The sequence below is a fragment of the Stenella coeruleoalba genome (genome assembly GCF_951394435.1).
Source record: "Stenella coeruleoalba genome assembly, chromosome: 9".
NCBI classification, from domain to species: Eukaryota; Metazoa; Chordata; class Mammalia; order Artiodactyla; family Delphinidae; genus Stenella; species Stenella coeruleoalba.
Genome location: NC_137155.1, coordinates 16,458,199 through 16,475,648, shown reverse-complemented (window position 1 = coordinate 16,475,648; position 17,450 = coordinate 16,458,199). Strand labels below are relative to the sequence as shown.

At 40.3% G+C, this 17,450-nt stretch overlaps 1 long non-coding RNA gene across 2 annotated transcripts in view; it reads right to left on the bottom strand.

The window, feature by feature from the left end:
* LOC307191291 overlaps nt 1-17,450 on the bottom strand; it is a 220,558-nt gene that overhangs the window by 144,697 nt on the left and 58,411 nt on the right. For both annotated transcript variants that reach the window (XR_013829681.1, XR_013829682.1), the window contains exon 3: nt 16,895-17,025. This is a non-coding gene — a long non-coding RNA (uncharacterized lncRNA). The remainder of the gene's footprint in view (nt 1-16,894; nt 17,026-17,450) is intronic.

Below are 17,450 nucleotides of genomic sequence, written 5' to 3'. Positions count from 1 at the left end.
CTTATCATATTATCTGTCTCCCCAGCTGGCGCAGAAGCCCCATGGTCTTATACTCGACTGAATCCTCAGAGCTTTGAACGGTATTAGCACAAAGCAGGTGCTCAATAAATATGAGTTGAGTGCAGTGGACACTGCTGCTCCTTGCTGATCATATCCTTTTTACTCCTGTATTGTTTCTGGGCATCCCTTTATGTGCTTTTGATTCCAGTAGCCCCACGCCTCCAACTAATACTCAGAGCACTGCTCTGGGGCTACCAGAGCTGCCACCTCATGCAGAGGACCTGAGTGCCTGGGCATTTACATCTCCCCTGGGCAGCCCACAGCCGATGACTGACTGATACTGGAGGATGGGAGCCCAGCTCACTTGCCCACGAGTCCTCAGCTCAGTATCTGTTTCTAAGGAGCCAAACCCAAGACTCTGAGTGACTGAACACACGCGCTATAAGATCTAATACAAACTAAATCATTCCTTAAAATGCTCGAAGTAACAAAAAAGTCGACCACATTTCACTTGGTTCTACTCAAAACAGTAATGGATGGATATTTGCCACCTGAATCTACGGTACAATGAATTACATGGGGCATTTTAGCAAGGGCTCAGCTTCAAAAGTAATTTCACAAACAATAACTATAAGCACTGGAAATGAGAAATGGCTGAGTCAGTCCCCATTAACCAGGCAGAATTACACTTCTTTGGATTAATTATTATGATTTGAAAAGCACTGCTCTTTTAAAAACAACAGAACTATAACAAAGAAAAATCAAAAATTCATTTGCTTTTAATGCTGCCTGCTTCTCGTAACTTCCTGCTAATGTCTTCACTTCTCAGTCGAGATATGGGTAAAATAAGTTTACTCTGCATTCTTCAGAATATCATTAGCAAAAGTGATAGCATATCTGCATGACTAATTTTGATTAAATTGTGTTTCATCTAAATATCTAAATGCCAGGTTTGCTTCTTCAAAAGTCCTGTACTTAGACTGCATGTCTCCCACAATCCATTTTCCTGGACTCACGTGGTAAAAAAGGACACCACGTCAAGGTCAAACCCCAACCATAACTGGCAGATTTAGAAATAGATAATGGCCACATTTTGGAGTAGAGGTTAATACAATTTTCTGAAATCAATTCTAATAAAAAGGACAACCACTTATGTTTCTATTTTCCTGCCCTACGGATCCTGCAGCTATGCAGGCAGTGGGCATTTTCCACTAACGCTTTTAGGATAATGACTAACACTTAAGGAAATAAAAGATGACAGTTTTTGTAAGCAGTAGCTGGCATTAGGAAGAAAATCAGAATGCCTCCATTTTTACACTTTCTGTTTTCCTATGTGTAGTCTCCACAGCTCCAGTCATCTCCCTGTTACTTTAGCAAAATCTTTGTGTCACTCCTGACACCAAAAGTATATTAATCAAGATCATCAAAAAATCCACAGTGTCTCATTTTACTGGGTATGCACTTCTCAAATCCTGCATAGTCCTGACTGTAACGATACTACTGCATCTTCACGGGATTGCTCTCTCTGGTGTTAGTTCTGATTAACTGATCTTAGGGTTTACAACTCAAGAGTTGTAAACTCTTCATGATCTTTCCTTCTGTGGGCTTAGCGTGGACCCATGCTCACCATGGCCACTTTTGGCACCCAAGACAATAGGGGTGATTCTTACTTTTCTACAGAAGCCCTGGGCCCACCCATTGGCTTCACCCCAGCTCTTCCCCCACATTTAAGGGGCCCCAGTTGGACTTCCAGGGCATTATGTGTTTGGTCCACAGCTGAGCATCCATTCTCAACCATCTCATCAAAATTTCTGTGGCAAAATACTTACGAAGATAAATAAATGCTAGGAGGGCTTCCCTGGTGATGCACTGGTTGGGAATCCACCAGCCAATGCAGGGGACACGGGTTTGAGCCTTGGTCCAGCAAGATCCCACATGCCGCGGAGCAGCTAAGCCCGTGTGCCACAACTACTGAGCCTGTGCTCTAGAGCCTGCGAGCCACAGCTACTGAGCCCACATGCACAACTACTGAAGCCTGCGTGCCTAGAGCCCGTGCTCCACAACAAGAGAAGCCACCGCAATGAGAAGCCCGTGCACCGCAACAAAGAGTAGCTCCTGCTCACCACAAGTAAAGAAAGCCCACGTGGAGCAACGAAGACCCAATGCAGCCAAAAATAATAAATTAATTAATTTTTTAAAAAATTAAAAAAATAATAATAAATGGTAGGAACTTAACATAGTCACAGAGAGTGCAACCTGTAATTTATTTTATGCAGACAACCACGTGACCCATGCAAAAAACTTTGGTAACTGTGTACACGTGTGACCTGAGTTTAGTGTTATCAAAACTGTGCAGAAAAGCTAACCCGGCACCTTGCTGAATGTGTCTATTTAATATTTGGCTGCATAGTAATTATGCACAAATGGTAAGCAGTTTTTATAAGTTGCTGATTAGCTTGACCAAACCAAGCTTTACAGTTTTCGTTTTTTCTTTGTTTTACTGTGTATGTATGTGCAATTAAACACTGTTCATAAATGTCAATATCGATAAATTTCCCTAACATCATATAAATCCAAACAATGAAGATATCAGTCCAAAGACTGATCACCGATTGCTGGGGCTTCCTGGGAGCAGTCCTCACCCACGCCCTCTGATGTCCTAATTCAGCTATAACATGACTACCAAAAACTCTAGTCCTCCATCCAGCCCCCATCCTCCAACAAGGATAGGTTGATCATAATAAATTCCTAGGAGGGGTGGGGGAATGATATGCTAGGAAGGGCAAGCAGGGCTGGATGAGAAGAGGGCAGGCAACCCCAGATCGGAGAGCTGGGAGGAGGAGGGTAGATTTCTGCCAACAAACCTGTACATTTCTACAATCACTGACAGAGTCCTGGAAGTGCTAGCTGGGCACAGGACACAGAATGCTCCCCATAGATGTGTAAGCTATCATGAACCACTACCACCAAGATGGTCCTGGCAGACCCCGGAACTCCTGGCCAGCTAGCTCCCTGGACACACCGCAGGTGTTTCACTACTCATGAAAAACCTTAACTCCACAGCTGAAGTTACTGAATTTTTAAATTTTTATTTCTTTTCACATTTTTCTTGTAGTATAATTGCTTTACAATGTTGGGCTACTTCCTGCTGTATAACAAAGTCAATCAGCTATATGTATACATATATCCCCATATCCCCTCCCTCTTGCACTTCCCTCCCACCCTCACTATCCCACACCTCTAGGTGGTCACAAACCACCAAGCTGATTCCCCATGCGATGCAGCTATTTCCCACTAGCTATCTATTTTACATTTGGTAGTGTATATATGTCCATGCCACTCTCTCACTTCATCCCAGCTTACCCTTCCCCCCCGGCCCCCCGTGTCCTCAAGTCCATTCTCTACATCTGTGCCTTTATTCCTGTTCTACCCCTAGGTTCATCAGAACCATTTTTTTTTCTTTTAGATTCAATATATATGTGTTAGCATGTGGTATTTGTTTTTCTCTTTCTGACTTACTTCACTCTGTATGACAGACTCTAGGTCCATCCACCTCACTACAAGTAAGTCAATTTCGTTTCTTTTTATGGCTGAGTAATATTCCATTGTATGTATGTGCCACATCCTCTTTATCCATTCATCTGCTGCTGGACACTTGGGTTGCTTCCATGTCCTGGCTATTTTAAATAGCGCTGCAATGAACATTGTAGTACATGACTCTTTTTGAATTATGGTTTTCTCAGGATATATGCCCAGTAGTGGGATTGCTGGGTCATATTTTTAGTCTTTTAAGGAACCTCCATACTGTTCTCCATAGTGGCTGTATCAATTTACATTCCCACCAACAGTGCAAGAGGGTTCCCTTTTCTCCACACCCTCTGTAGCATTTATTGTTTGTAGATTTTTTAATGATGGTCATTCTGATTGGTGTGAGGTGATATCTCTTTGTAGTTTTGATTTGCATTTCTCTAATGATTAGTGATGCTGAGCATTCTTTCATGTGTTTGTTGGCAATCTGTATATCTTCTTAGAGAAATGTCTATTTAGATCTTCTGCCTATTTTTGGATTTGTTTGTTTGTTTGTTTGACATTGAGCTGCACGAGCTGCTTGTATATTTTGGAGATTAATCCTTTGTCAGTTGCTTCGTCTGCAACTATTTTCTCCCATTCTGAGGGTTGTCTTTCCATCTTGTTTATGGTTTCCTTTGCTGTGCAAAAGCTTTTAAGTTTCATTAGGTCCCATTTGTTTGTTTTTATTTCCATTTCTCTAGGAGGTGGGTCAAAAAGGATCTTGCTGTGATTTATGTCATAGAGTGTTTTGCCTATGTTTTCCTCTAAGAGTTTTATAGTGTCTGGCCTTACATTTAGGTCTTTAATCCACTTTGAGTTTATTTTTGTGTATAGTGTTAGAGAGTGTTCTAATTTCACTGTTTTACATGTACCTGTCCAGTTTTCCAAGCACCACCTACTGAAGAGGCTCTCATTTCTCCATTGTATATTCCTGCCTCCTTTATGAAAGATAAGGTGACCGTATGTACATGGGATTCTCTCTGGGCTTTCTATACTGTTCCATTGATCTATATTTCTATTTTTGTGCCAGTACCATACTGTCTTGATTATTGTAGTTTTGTAGTATAGTCCGAAGTCAGGGAGCCCTGATTCCTCCAGCTCCGTTTTTCTTTCTTAGGATTGCTTTGGCTATTCGGTGTCTTTTGTGTTTCCATACAAATTGTGAAATTTTTTGATCTAGTTCTATGAAAAATGCCATTGGTAGCTTGATAGGGATTGCACTGAATCTGTAGATTGCTTTGGGTGGTATAGTCATTTTCACAATGTTGATTCTTCCAATCCAAGAAGACGGTGTATCTCTCCAACTGTTTGTATCATCTTTAATTTCTTTCATCAGTGTCTTACAGTTTTCTGCATACAGAGCGTTTGTCTCCTTACATAAGTTTATTCCTAGGTATTTTATTCTTTTTGTTGCAATGGTAAATGGGAGTGTTTACTTAAATTCCCTTTCAGGTTTTCCATCGTTAGTGTATAGGAATGCAAGAGATTTCTGTGAATTAGTTTTGTATCCTGCTACTTTACCAAATTCATTGATTAGCTCCAGTAGTTTTCTGGTAGCATCTTTAGGATTCTCTATGTATAGTATCATGTCATCTGCAAACAGTGACAGTTTTACTTCTTTTCCAATATGGATTCCTTTTATTTCTCTTTCTTCTCTGATTGTTGTGGCTAAAACTTCCAAAACTATGTTGAATAATAGCAGTGAGAGTGCGCAACCTTGTCTTTTTCCTGATCTTAGAGGAAATGGTTTCAGTTTTTCACCACTGAGCTGTGGGTTTGTCATATATGACCTTTATTATGTTAAGGTAGGTTCCCTCCAAGCCCACTTGCTGGAGAGTTTTTATCATTAATGGGTGTTGAAATTTGTCAAAAGTTTTTTCTGCATCTATTGAGATTATCATATGGTTTTTATCCATCAGTGTGTTAATATGGTTTATCACATTGATTGATTTGCATATATTGAAGAATCCTTGCATTCCTGGGGTAAAGCCCACATGATCATGGTGTATGATCCTTTTAATGTGCTGTTAGATTCTATTTGCTACTATTTTGCTGAGGATTTTTGCATCTATGTTCATCAGTGATATTGGCCTGTAGTTCTCTTTCTTTGTGACATCTTTGTCTGATTTTGGTATCAGGGTGATGGTGGCCTCTTAGAATGAGTTTGGGAGTGTTCATCCCTCTGCTAAATTTTGGAAGAGTTTAAGAAGGATAGGTGTTAGCTCTTCTGTAAATGTTTGATAGAATTTGACTGTGAAGCTATCTGGGCCTGGGCTTTTGTTTGTTCTCCACCAGTGAAGGTGCTTCCTAGTGTATGGAAACTTTTCCCCCTTCACAGCTGCTTCCCAGAGGTGCAGGTCCCATCCCCATTCTTTTGTCTCTGTTTTTTCTTTTTTCTTTTGCCCTACCCAGGTACATGGGGAGTTTCTTGCCTTTTGGGAATTTTGAGGTCTTCTGCCAGCATTCAGTAGGTGTTCTGTAGGAGTTGTTCCACATGTAGATGTATTTTTCTTTTTTTTTTTGGCTGTGCTGAGTCTTCATTGCTGCACACGGGCTTTCTCTAGTTGTGGCAAGTGGGGGCTACTCTTCGTTGCGGTGCGTGGGCTTCTCAATGCAGTGGCTTTTCTTGATGTGGAGCACGGGCTCTAGCCATGCAGGCTTCAGTAGTTGTGGCTTGTGGGCTCTAGAGCACAGGCTCAGTAGCTGTGGCACATGGGCTTAGTTGCTCTGTGGCATGTGGGATCTTCCCAGACCAGGGATTGAACTCAAGTCCCCTGCACCTTCAGGCAGATTCTTGACCACTGTGCCACTAGGGAAGTCCATAGATGTATTTTTGATGTATTTGTGGGGAGGAAGGTGATTTCCACGTCTTACTCCTCTGCCATCTTGAAGGTCCCCCTCTATTGAATTTTTTAGATCCTGGTTTTCCCAATTCTTTTTTTTTAAAAATATCTTTATTGAAGTATAATTGCTTTACAATGCTGTGTTATTTTCTGCTTTATAACAAAGTGAATCAGCTATACATGTACATATATCCCCATATCTCCTCCTTCTTGTGTCTCCCTCCCACCTACTTTTCCCAATTCTTTATGGTAGATACTTAGTGTATATATTACTGTACATACTTAAATTGGGAAAAGGGAAAAGGAAAAATATAGGAATAAAATAAATATATGTCTTTAACCCAAATGATATCCTACTGCAAGAGGATGCAGGAAATTAGGTAGTATTAGGTCATCCAGACATGACACGGTGGCACCCTGGACTGGGGTGTGGCTGTGCGGCAGAATGAAGTAGATGTATTCTGAAAGTTATTTTGGCATTCGAATCAACAGAACCTGAGGTTGGTTGGGTGCAGCTTGTGAGAAGCAGGAAGGGTCAAAGAGCAGCCCCAGGTTTCTGGCTTATGCATCTGCGAAGATGGCAGGGTCGTTTACTGACATAGGGAACACAGGAAGAAGAGGAGGTTTGCATATGAGGAATGATGTGTTCAGCTCTGGACCATTGGTTTTGAGATGCCCATGGGACATCTCAGCAGACTTCGAGGACACAGCTGCAAATCAGAGGAAGAAGCGGCCAGCTGTACCAGGAGTGACAAACTATGCAGTCCTCTGTTCTCTGCAGCCAGGGAGGCCTCTTAAAAACATACTGACTATCCCACTCCTGGGCACATATCTGGAGAAAACCATGGTTCGAAAGGATACATGCATCCCAATGTTCATCACAGCACTATTTACAATAGCCAAGACATGGAAGCAGCTTAAGTGTCCACTGACAGATGAATGGATAAAGAAGATTGGTACATATATACAATGGAATATTACTCAGCCATTAAAAAAATGAAATAATGCCATTTGCAGTGACATGGATAGACCTGGAGATTATCATACTAAATGAAGTAAGTCATACAGAGAAAGACAAATAACATATGATATTGCCTATATGCAGAATCTAAAAAAATGATACAAATGAACTTATTTACAAAACAGAAACAGATTCACAGGCTTAGAAAACAAACTTACAGTTACCAAAGGGGAAATGTGGGGAGGAGGGATAAATTGGGAATTTGGGATGGACATATACACACTACTATATTTAAAATACATAGCCAACAAGAACCTACTGTATAGCACAGGGAACTCTGCTCAATATTCTGTAATAACCTAATGGGAGAAGAATTTGAAAAACAATAGATATATGTATATGTATAACTGAATCACTTTGCTGCACACCTGAAACTAGCACAACATTGTTAATCAACTATACTCTAACATAAAATACAAAATAAAATAAAGATACATGCTTCCCTATGTTCATAGTAGCACTATTCACAATAGCCAAGGTATGGAAACAACCTAAATGTCGATCAGCAGATGAATGGATAAAGAAGATGTGACACACACACACACACACACACACACACACACACACACACACAAAATGGAATACTACTCAGCCATAAAAAAAGAATGAAATAATGCCATCTGCAGCAACATGTATGGACCTAGAGATTATCATACTAAGTAAAGTAAGTCAGACAGAGAAAGGCAAATATCATATGATATCACTTATATGTGGAATCTAAAATATGACACAAATGAACTTATCTAAGAAACGGAAACAGACTCACAGACATAGAGAACAGACTTGTGGTTGCCAAGGGGCAGGGGGAGGGAAGGATTGGGAGTTTGGGATTAGCAGATGCAAACTATTATACAGAGAATGGATAAACAACAAGGTCCTACCATTATAGCACAGGGGACTATATTCAATATCCCGTGAGAAACCATAATGGACAAAAATATGAAAAAGAATGTATATATATGTATAACTGAATCACTTTGTTGTACAGCAGAAATTAACACATTGTAAATCAACTATACTTCAATAAATTTTTAAAAACATACGGGTCAACTGATTGGTAATTATGTACACTAGAGTGGAGGCATGCATCTCCTTGAATGGCTGTTGCCCGTTAACACACTCTGCAGCCCTCTTTATTTACACTGCTCTCAAACAAATAGCACATCTGGAAAGATCAATGCCAATTTCCTATCCATCTGAAAATCAAAACTTTGGTAACATGTAGAGTGAAACAAAATGGCACTCAAAGGTGCATAAGTGATTCTTCCATGCTAAGTGACACTATTCATGCATCTCCGTCATTGCTCATTAACCACAATTCTCAACCCTGGGCTAGGTAGCGCTGTGTCACCTTCCAGGGGAAATCACAGACACAATCAGAAATGGTGCTGATTAATAAACTCATTGAAGTATATCGTCTATCACATCATCAACAGCATTTGTCCGCATTTGATACACTGCCTGACAAAAAGAACCTCCTTTTCTCCTGAAATTTGAAACGAATATAAGCCGGAAAATATTTTGATCACCTTTCTAGGGCAGGGATATCAATATTTCAGTGTTGCAAACCAACCTAAGTTAATTTGATCAATCAACAACTGTCAGATTAGAAGGAAATAAGGTTCTCACCTCTGCAAACTCACTACCAGCTGGACGTTACAATAGAAAGCTCAGACCAAATAATGCCCAGTGGAGCAAAACCTGATAACTCTAAGAGAAGTCCCTGTTCTCTGTCCTGAATAATGTACTCCAACAAGCACCCTGCAAGAAGGGTGCCCTCTGAGGTGGAGGCAATGATAACCCAAGAAAAAAAATCAGCAAACCTTCTGGGCTGTCAGGTGGCATCCATTAAGCAGAGACCAGGACAAAGGGTGTTCTAGATCTTGTGTTCTAACTCCAAACATGTTTTCCTGCTGGTCCTGATGATTCTTGTGGTTTACTTTTTCAAGGGAGATAGGGTCCATTAAATCTTTCTTACTAACCACATATTTTTTAAACTGTTGATTGCACCAATGAAATATTATTCCTAACATCCCCTATGCTAATTAACAAGTTCCATGGTGCGGCTTAGATGCCTATATATATAACACTAGTGGGAACCTCCTTGAAATATGGACTCCTAGTTAGTGGGCTTTAAGGACTAATTAACCAACCTTGCCTGGAAGGTGTATTTTTAGTTAAAGCTTCTCCAAATGTTAGTTTAAGGCCCCTAAGATTTAGGTTAATGTTAACTTAAACCTATATATAATCACAAACTGAAACATTTTAAAGTAAAAATCACACAAAGACAATATGACATTCTGGTTCTTAATTTTGTTATTGCTTTGATGTTAAAAATAAACCCAAAACATCAGAGCATGGGCTATGTTCCAGTTATCTTTTGCTATATAACAGACCATCTCAGAACTTAATGGACTCTCATGTACAGCATGGTGATTATAATTAATAATACCATATTGTATACTTGAAAGGTGCTAAGAGAGCAGATCTTAAATGTTCTCACCACAAAAAGAAATGGTAATTATGTGACCTGATTTATGTGCTAGCTAAGCCATGGTCATCATCACTTTGCAATAGGTAAGTGTATCCGTTCAACGCTGTACACCTTAAACTTACGCAATATTATGTGTCGATTATATCTGTTTAAAACAACTTGAAGCGTAAAATAACAATCAATTCTTTTGTTCACAAATCTACAGTTTGGTCATGGCTAGTTGGGAGCTGCAATTCCCCTCTGCAATAGGACATCTGGGGCCTCAGCTGAGGAACCGGAAATAATGAAAGGGGGAGGGGTGCTGAAATCCCAGGAAGGCTCCTGGACTCACCTGTTTGGCACCTGGACTTGGATGACTTAAATAGGGACTCAGCTGGAACTGCCGAGATGAGCAACCATACGTGGCCTCACCATGTGTTCTGGGTTTCTGATGGAATGGCAGCTAGACTCCCAGAGGGAGCTTCCGCAAAGTGAGCGCTACAAGAGGCTCAGATACTGCACAGCCTCGCTTCCACAATGTTCTACAATGACAAGCGAGTCACAAGCTGTCCCAGATCCAAGGGAGGGAAATTAGACCCCACCTCTAGAAGGCTGGTGGCAGGTCACACTGCAGAAGAGAAGATGGGATGGGAGACGTCACTGTGGCCCATCTTTGGAAAACACAATGTACCACAGGCTAGGACACAAAAATGGATAACACAGAGTTGCTGGGTCCTTATCCTCAAATTACTCATGATTTAGTTGTGCAAGCAGAAAAATCAATTAATACTTGTAATATGACACAAGATGACAATAGATTGAGGCCAGCAAACTGCAGCTCACTGCCTGTTTTTGTAAATAAACCTTTATTGGCACACAGCCTTTCTTATTCATTTACGGATTGTCTACAGCTGCTCTCATGCTACAGTGGCAAAGCTGAGTCATTATGACAGATACCATATGGCCCACAAAGCCTAAAATATTTACTTTCTGGTCCTTTAGAGAAAAAAATGTGGTAACCCTTGCAGCAGATTCTAGTACAAAATGCTTTGGCAGTATTGAGGAGAGGAAAATTAAACTTTTGTGGGAATCTCAAAGATGTCACACCAAAAAGGCAAAATTTAAACTGATTTTTAGTCAATGATTTATTCTTATTTGCCTTGCTTGAGGAAGCACTTAAGGCTGTTTCTAAGGATGTGGAGAGGACAGCAGAGGTGTTGGGAAGGGGGCATTCCAGGCTAAAGGAAGAACACACATAAAACATGTCTAAGGAAGTGAAAAGCGTGGTATGTTCAGAGCATCAGAAAGAGTTCCGTGTACTGGACCATGTGGTGGACGTCCCAGGGCCAGGAAGGAATGAGAGGTCACATGAGACCCAGAAATATGAAATTTGAAGCATGGAACCCAAAAACTTTCAGGAGAGCAGTGATGAAGCCTGGACCCAGGCAGGGCCGCTAAGAATGCAGAAGCAGGGCTATGTCCAGACACTCACAGGGATCACTTCCTTACCTGCTCAGACGTCTGTTCATCTGTGACCTCATCAGAGAAGCCTTCGCTAATCACTGTATCTAAACTGGCAGCTCCCTTCTATGAGTTTTTGTCCCCTTACCCTGCTTCCCTTTTCTTCCTAGCGCTTAATACCAGCTATAGTTATTTGTCCACCGCCTATTTCCCCCTATTATACAGAAGTTCTAAGAACTTGGGCTTTATCTGTTTTGTTCATTGCTGTGACCCCAGTACCTGGCACACAATAGACTCATGCGTTGACTGAACAAATGAACGAATGAATAGAAAAATGTCAAAGGGCACAGTAGTCACAATTCAGAGACAAATTAGATGTGGGAGGTGGGCAGAGGAAAGCACCAGGGATCACTCCAAGTTTTCTAGCTCAGGTGGCTGGGTAGATGCTGCAGCCATTAAGCAAGGGGAGAAGACCAGGTTTGGAGGGGAATGAGGCATTGGGTGAAGAGATGCAAGTTTGATTTTGGACATATTGAGTTCAAGCTTCCTCGGAAGCCCCTCCGAGGAGCTGTTCAATAGGCAGCTGGGAATATATTGAATGAAAATGAAGTTTAGGGGAAAGGAACAGGGCAGGTGGATTTGAGATCACCTGAGCACAGGAGACAGCGGATGCCATGAGAGGATACAAGACCTTGCACAAAAAGGCATCGAGAAAGAAGAGAGCTGGTGACTGTAGCCAGGAGGAGGAAGCGCCCTTTAAAGGGCTGCCAGAGAAAAAGGAATCAAGGAGACTTAGGGGACAGTCAGAGAAGAAGGGAACCAGAGAAGAGCTTGTGTCAGATGAACCAAGGGAGGATATTTTCAAGAGAGAGAATGGCCAACACATGCAGATACAGCAGAAGGCTTGTGACAGGAGGACTAGTGAGGGGATGCCCCAAGGAGTTTCTAAAATGTTCCCATTGTGACATGTTTAGCAGTGTTTACAATTCAGAGAATTTGCTGTAATTTCTATGACTTGAGTCCTTGTTTTCTGCCAGCCTTAGAGTAATTAGATCCACAGATCTAAAGACCAAAATTCTATTTCTATAGTTGACAGCCTCTGTGGTCTCTATGAACAGATAAATCCATGGTAAAGGGATTTTAATAATCCAAGCCATTTTAATAATCCAAGCCATTTTAATAATACCACAACTACAGACTACCTCAGCTGATCATTAGGCTGTACGCTCACTGGCTAATAAAATCCTGTCTTGGGTAATTAACCAAAAAAATGTTTTGGTTTGTTTTGAGTATGAATTACAGATGCTAATAGATTGACTTCAATCTATTAGTGTCTGTAATTGACACTAACAGATTAGTTGATTGAAGTAAATGAGGCATTTCAAGGGAGCCAGCAGTGAACTCTTGGTTAAAGATGCTCAAAATTTTCTCGGAATTTCAGCCAATGTTTTTATTCCCTCTCCTTCATCCTCTCCTAACCACTGTCACCTCGATGTGACATCTATCACCCCCTGAAACTGTTCTCTCCACATCAGAACCAAACACTTCTGACCGAATTCAAAGATCCCTTCGAAGTTTTCATTGTCTGCTTCTCACCTGCTTGGCCACCATCTACCTTTACCCTCTCCTAGAATGCTCTCCTCTGGTTTCTCTGATACCAGGTTCTCCTGTTTCTCTATATATTTCTTCTTTATTTCTGTGAATGGCTGGATTTTCCTTCTTCTTCTGTCCCTAACTGTAGTTGTTTCCTAAAATCCCGTCTTCGATCTTCAATTCTTTTCCTAAACTCATCCTTGTCTCCTCTGCTTCGCTCTTCTACAGTTTTCTCCCTGGTGTTATAGTTTATATATTCTTTGAAAGATGTAGTTATACAGAACATCAGCACATATAGTTATTCAATATATTATACACAATGTATTGGTAAGGACGCTGCCTGTTGAAGTCAATGGTCAGTTTAGAGAATCCCTTTATATTGGAATTAAAGAGGATATGCTGACCTAGGATATAGATAGACAAAGCATCTTGAGAGAGGCTATCTGAGGATTATCTAAAGATGAGATTGGGCAGAGTTTAACTCAGACTGAGGACTAGACTAGTTCAATTAAGAAAACATTTATATTCTATTATAATTATATTATACTAAAATTAAATTTTATTAGGACTAAATCGCTAATTTGGGGGCACTATGGTAGGTGCTAATGGACATATATAAAAAAGACAGTCACATTGAAGCTAATTAAAGCATCTCTACAATAGAATTCATCACAGAGGTTAAAGGTACATTATTTATTACACACATTTTCTTTAATAAGAATTTAATTTGTTTAATACTGCATAGGCTTATTTTGCTATGTATTTAAAGTTTATCGTTTGCCGCAAGCATTAAGATTCTTAAGTCTTTCAATAAATCTTTTAGAATCTAAAGTATAAGTATACATTATACATTGATAATATTACCAAATTTTCCATCCTTCCTATCAAATACTAAGTTGATCCCGGCACATGCTGTCAACGAATCCCTAGAGACAAAGTGAAACATTCATTTGTTTCAAGGAATGGATGAAGTCAGTTGAGCCCAGTTAAAAATAAACTTGAAGCCCAAATACAGTAAGTGATGTGAAAGAAGTTGGCCCTTCCATTGAATCCTTTTCCAACTTTTCAATTTCTGCGAAAAGTATCATGATTTGACTGGTTCTCAGGCTTGACACCCTGGAGATTCCTTTGCCTCTGCTCACGCCTTTGTTGCTTATCTCCGGCTTGTCTCCAATTACCACTCCTGCTCTTTCTTTATTTTCCGAGCCACTACCTGATCTAGACTGTGTACTTCAACGTGGAGAGTGAAACGGCTTCTTCATAGCGCTCCTGCTCCCAGTCTCCCACTGCTCCAGTTATTTCTTGCCTGGTGAATCTCTCATATGATCGCATAACTCCCCATGTTTAAGAGTCATCAAAGGCTTTCCTACAGTATGACCCAGCAATCCCACTCCTGGGCATATATCCGGAGAAAACTCTAATTCAATAGGATACATGCACCCCAATGTTCATAGCAGCACTATTTACAATAGCCAGGACATGGAAGCAACCCAAGTGCCCATCAACAGACTAATTCATAAAGAAGATGGGTATACATACACAATGGAATACTACTTAGCCGTAAAACATACACAATGGAACACTACTTAGCCAAGTATATTAGGAATATACGTAGGAATGAAATAATGCCAGTAGCAGCAACATGGATGGACTTAGAGATTATCATTCTACATGAAAGAAGTCGGAAGGAGAAAGACAAATACCATATGATATCACTTATATGTGGAATCTAAAATATGACACAAGTGAACTTATTTACAAAACAGAAACAGATTCACAGACATAGATAACAAATTTATGGTTACGAAAGGGGATGTGGGGATAAATTAGGAGTTTGAGATTAAGAGATACAAACTGCTATATATAAAATAGATAAGCAACAAGATCCTGCTGTATAGCATAGGGAACTACATTCAATATCTTGTAACTTATAATAGAAAAGAAACTGAAAAATTATATATATATAAATAACTGAATCACTTTGCTGTACACCTGAAACTAACACAACATTGTAAATCAACTATACTTCAATTTTTTTAAAAAAGAGCGATCAGAGGCTTTCTATTGCCTGTCATATGAAACCCACACTGAGAATCCAGGCTAGGGTTTCTTCAATTGTAAAATGGCCACGTTGTTCTTGAGGAGTGGTTTTCAAACTTTTGAGCAGCCCAAAACATAAACCAGATTAAAAGTGGGATGAATTTAGGAGATTAGGATTGACATATATACACCACCATGTGTAAAACAGATAGCTAGTGGGAACCTGTGGTCTAACACAGGGAGCTCAGCTCAGTGCTCTGTGATGACCTAGACGGCTGGGGGGTTGGGGAGGCAGGTGCAAGAGGGAGGGGATATAGGTATACATATAGCTGATTCATTTCATTGTACAGCAGAAACTAACACAACATTGTAAAGCAACTATACCCCAATTTCAAAAAAAGAAAGAAAGAAAGGAGAGCTGCTTAGACTAAAGCACACAAAGGAACAAAATCCTACCACTGCCACCACTGCTTTTTCCCCCTGCCCGGCAGCCTCCACAGAAAAATCACTGATCGGGAAGATCTCTAAGTTCCTTTCTTGCTGTTGTAATGCTCTAGGATTCTCTCCTGAACTTAGATTCAATGTCCTCTGTCACAAGGTCTTGTCTTCCCTTACCAAACTCAGGTTCCTCCATCCCCCTCAGCGTTCAGGACACAAGCCCAAACTGCCCGTGGACAGGGTGGAGATTCAGACAACTCAGAAGTCCAACCTCATCCAAAGAACTTCTTTCCATTTTTCCAAAGAAGCTAGAAATCTGGCTCTTCCTTTTAAAATCTAGAGGGGTTTTTTGATGTTGGTAGCTGTGATGGTTAACTTGTGTGTCAGCTCGGCTAGGCTATGGTACCACATTGTTTAGTCAAACACTAGTCTAGGTGTTGTCATGATGGTATTTTGTGGATGTGATTAACATTTACAGTCTGTTGACTTTAAGCAAAGAGATTACTCTCAATAATGTGAGAGGGCTTCATGCAATCAGTGGAAGGCATTGAGAGCAAAAATCTTCAGTTTCCTGGAGAAGAAAGAATGAGAAATTCTGCCTCAAAAACGTAACATGGAAATCCCATCTGAATTTCCAGTCAGCTGGCCTGCCCTACGGATTTCAGATACCATCCCCACAATCACATGAGCCAATTCTTAAAAATCAGTCAGTCTCTTTAGATACACACACGTGTATACACACACACACACACACACACATATTGTTAAATAAACAAAATAAGAAATGAAAAAGGAGAAATGTCAACCGATACTGCAGAAATAGAAAAAAAATAAGAGAATACTATGAACGATTATATGCCAACAAATTTGACAATCTGGAAGACATGGGCAACTTTCTAGAAACATACAGGCTACCAAAACTGAATCAAGAAGAAACCGATAATTTGAGCAGACCAATCACTAGAAGTGAAATAGAACCTGTAGTATATACATATTCTTGGTTCAGTTTCTCTGAAGAACCTTGTCAGATAAAGTAACTGACTCAAATTTTTGTCAAACTCTATAGGCCAAAGAAAACATACGCATGAACCCTACTGGCAAGCTACCGCCACGTAACTCAGTTTCCTACGACACAGCCCATCTCCTCGGGAGCCACTGCTTCACACACACCCGGTCGTTGTTACTATTGTACCCTTCTCCCACCAGGCCTTTCTTCCCATTTTATCTTCCCAACCAAGTGCAATGTTTTTTAAAGGCACTAGGCTCAAGGCTCTTCTCTTTCAGGAAGCTTCTATGGTAATTTGATGCCATGGTGATCTCCACGCGTTACTTTTAATTCCGTCTACATTTAATGTTCATAAATAGGACATACTATGTTATGTTAGATTTATGATTTTTTAAATTGCTCTCAAAATGTTACCCACGTTGTCTTTCAAATAATAATAAAGATCTCACCTTTAGAGGCTGTCTGCCATCATTCTGCAGCTTGAACTTAAAACAAGTCACTGTGGAAATTAGGAGACATGAGTTCCAGTCTCATCTCTTTGGGAAGGTCACCGAGCATCTCTAGGCTGGATTTCCTTCATCTGTAAAACAGGAAAGAGCTAGTTAATGGCTAAAATTTACTTACCGCTTACCATGTGCCTGGCACTGTTCTAGGAGCTTAACATATGTTCATTCACTGAACCCTGAAAATTTTATGAGGTAGGTACAATTATATAGAATAAACTAAGACTCAAAAGTAGGAGGTAACTTGCCCAAGGCAGACTTGCAAGCACTGGAACTGGGATTTAGACACAAGCAGTCTGGTTCCTAAGTCCATGCTCCTAACACGAAACAGACTCATAATACATATTGCATAATTCCCAGCAGCTCTAAAACACTATGATTCTAATATCACCTTCAGTGTGCTCTTTATTATAAGCCACAATAAGGACTCATTAAATGTTTATTTAAATGAATCAACTACTTTTCAGTTCATTTGCATTTCATTACCATGATGGCCTGTCAC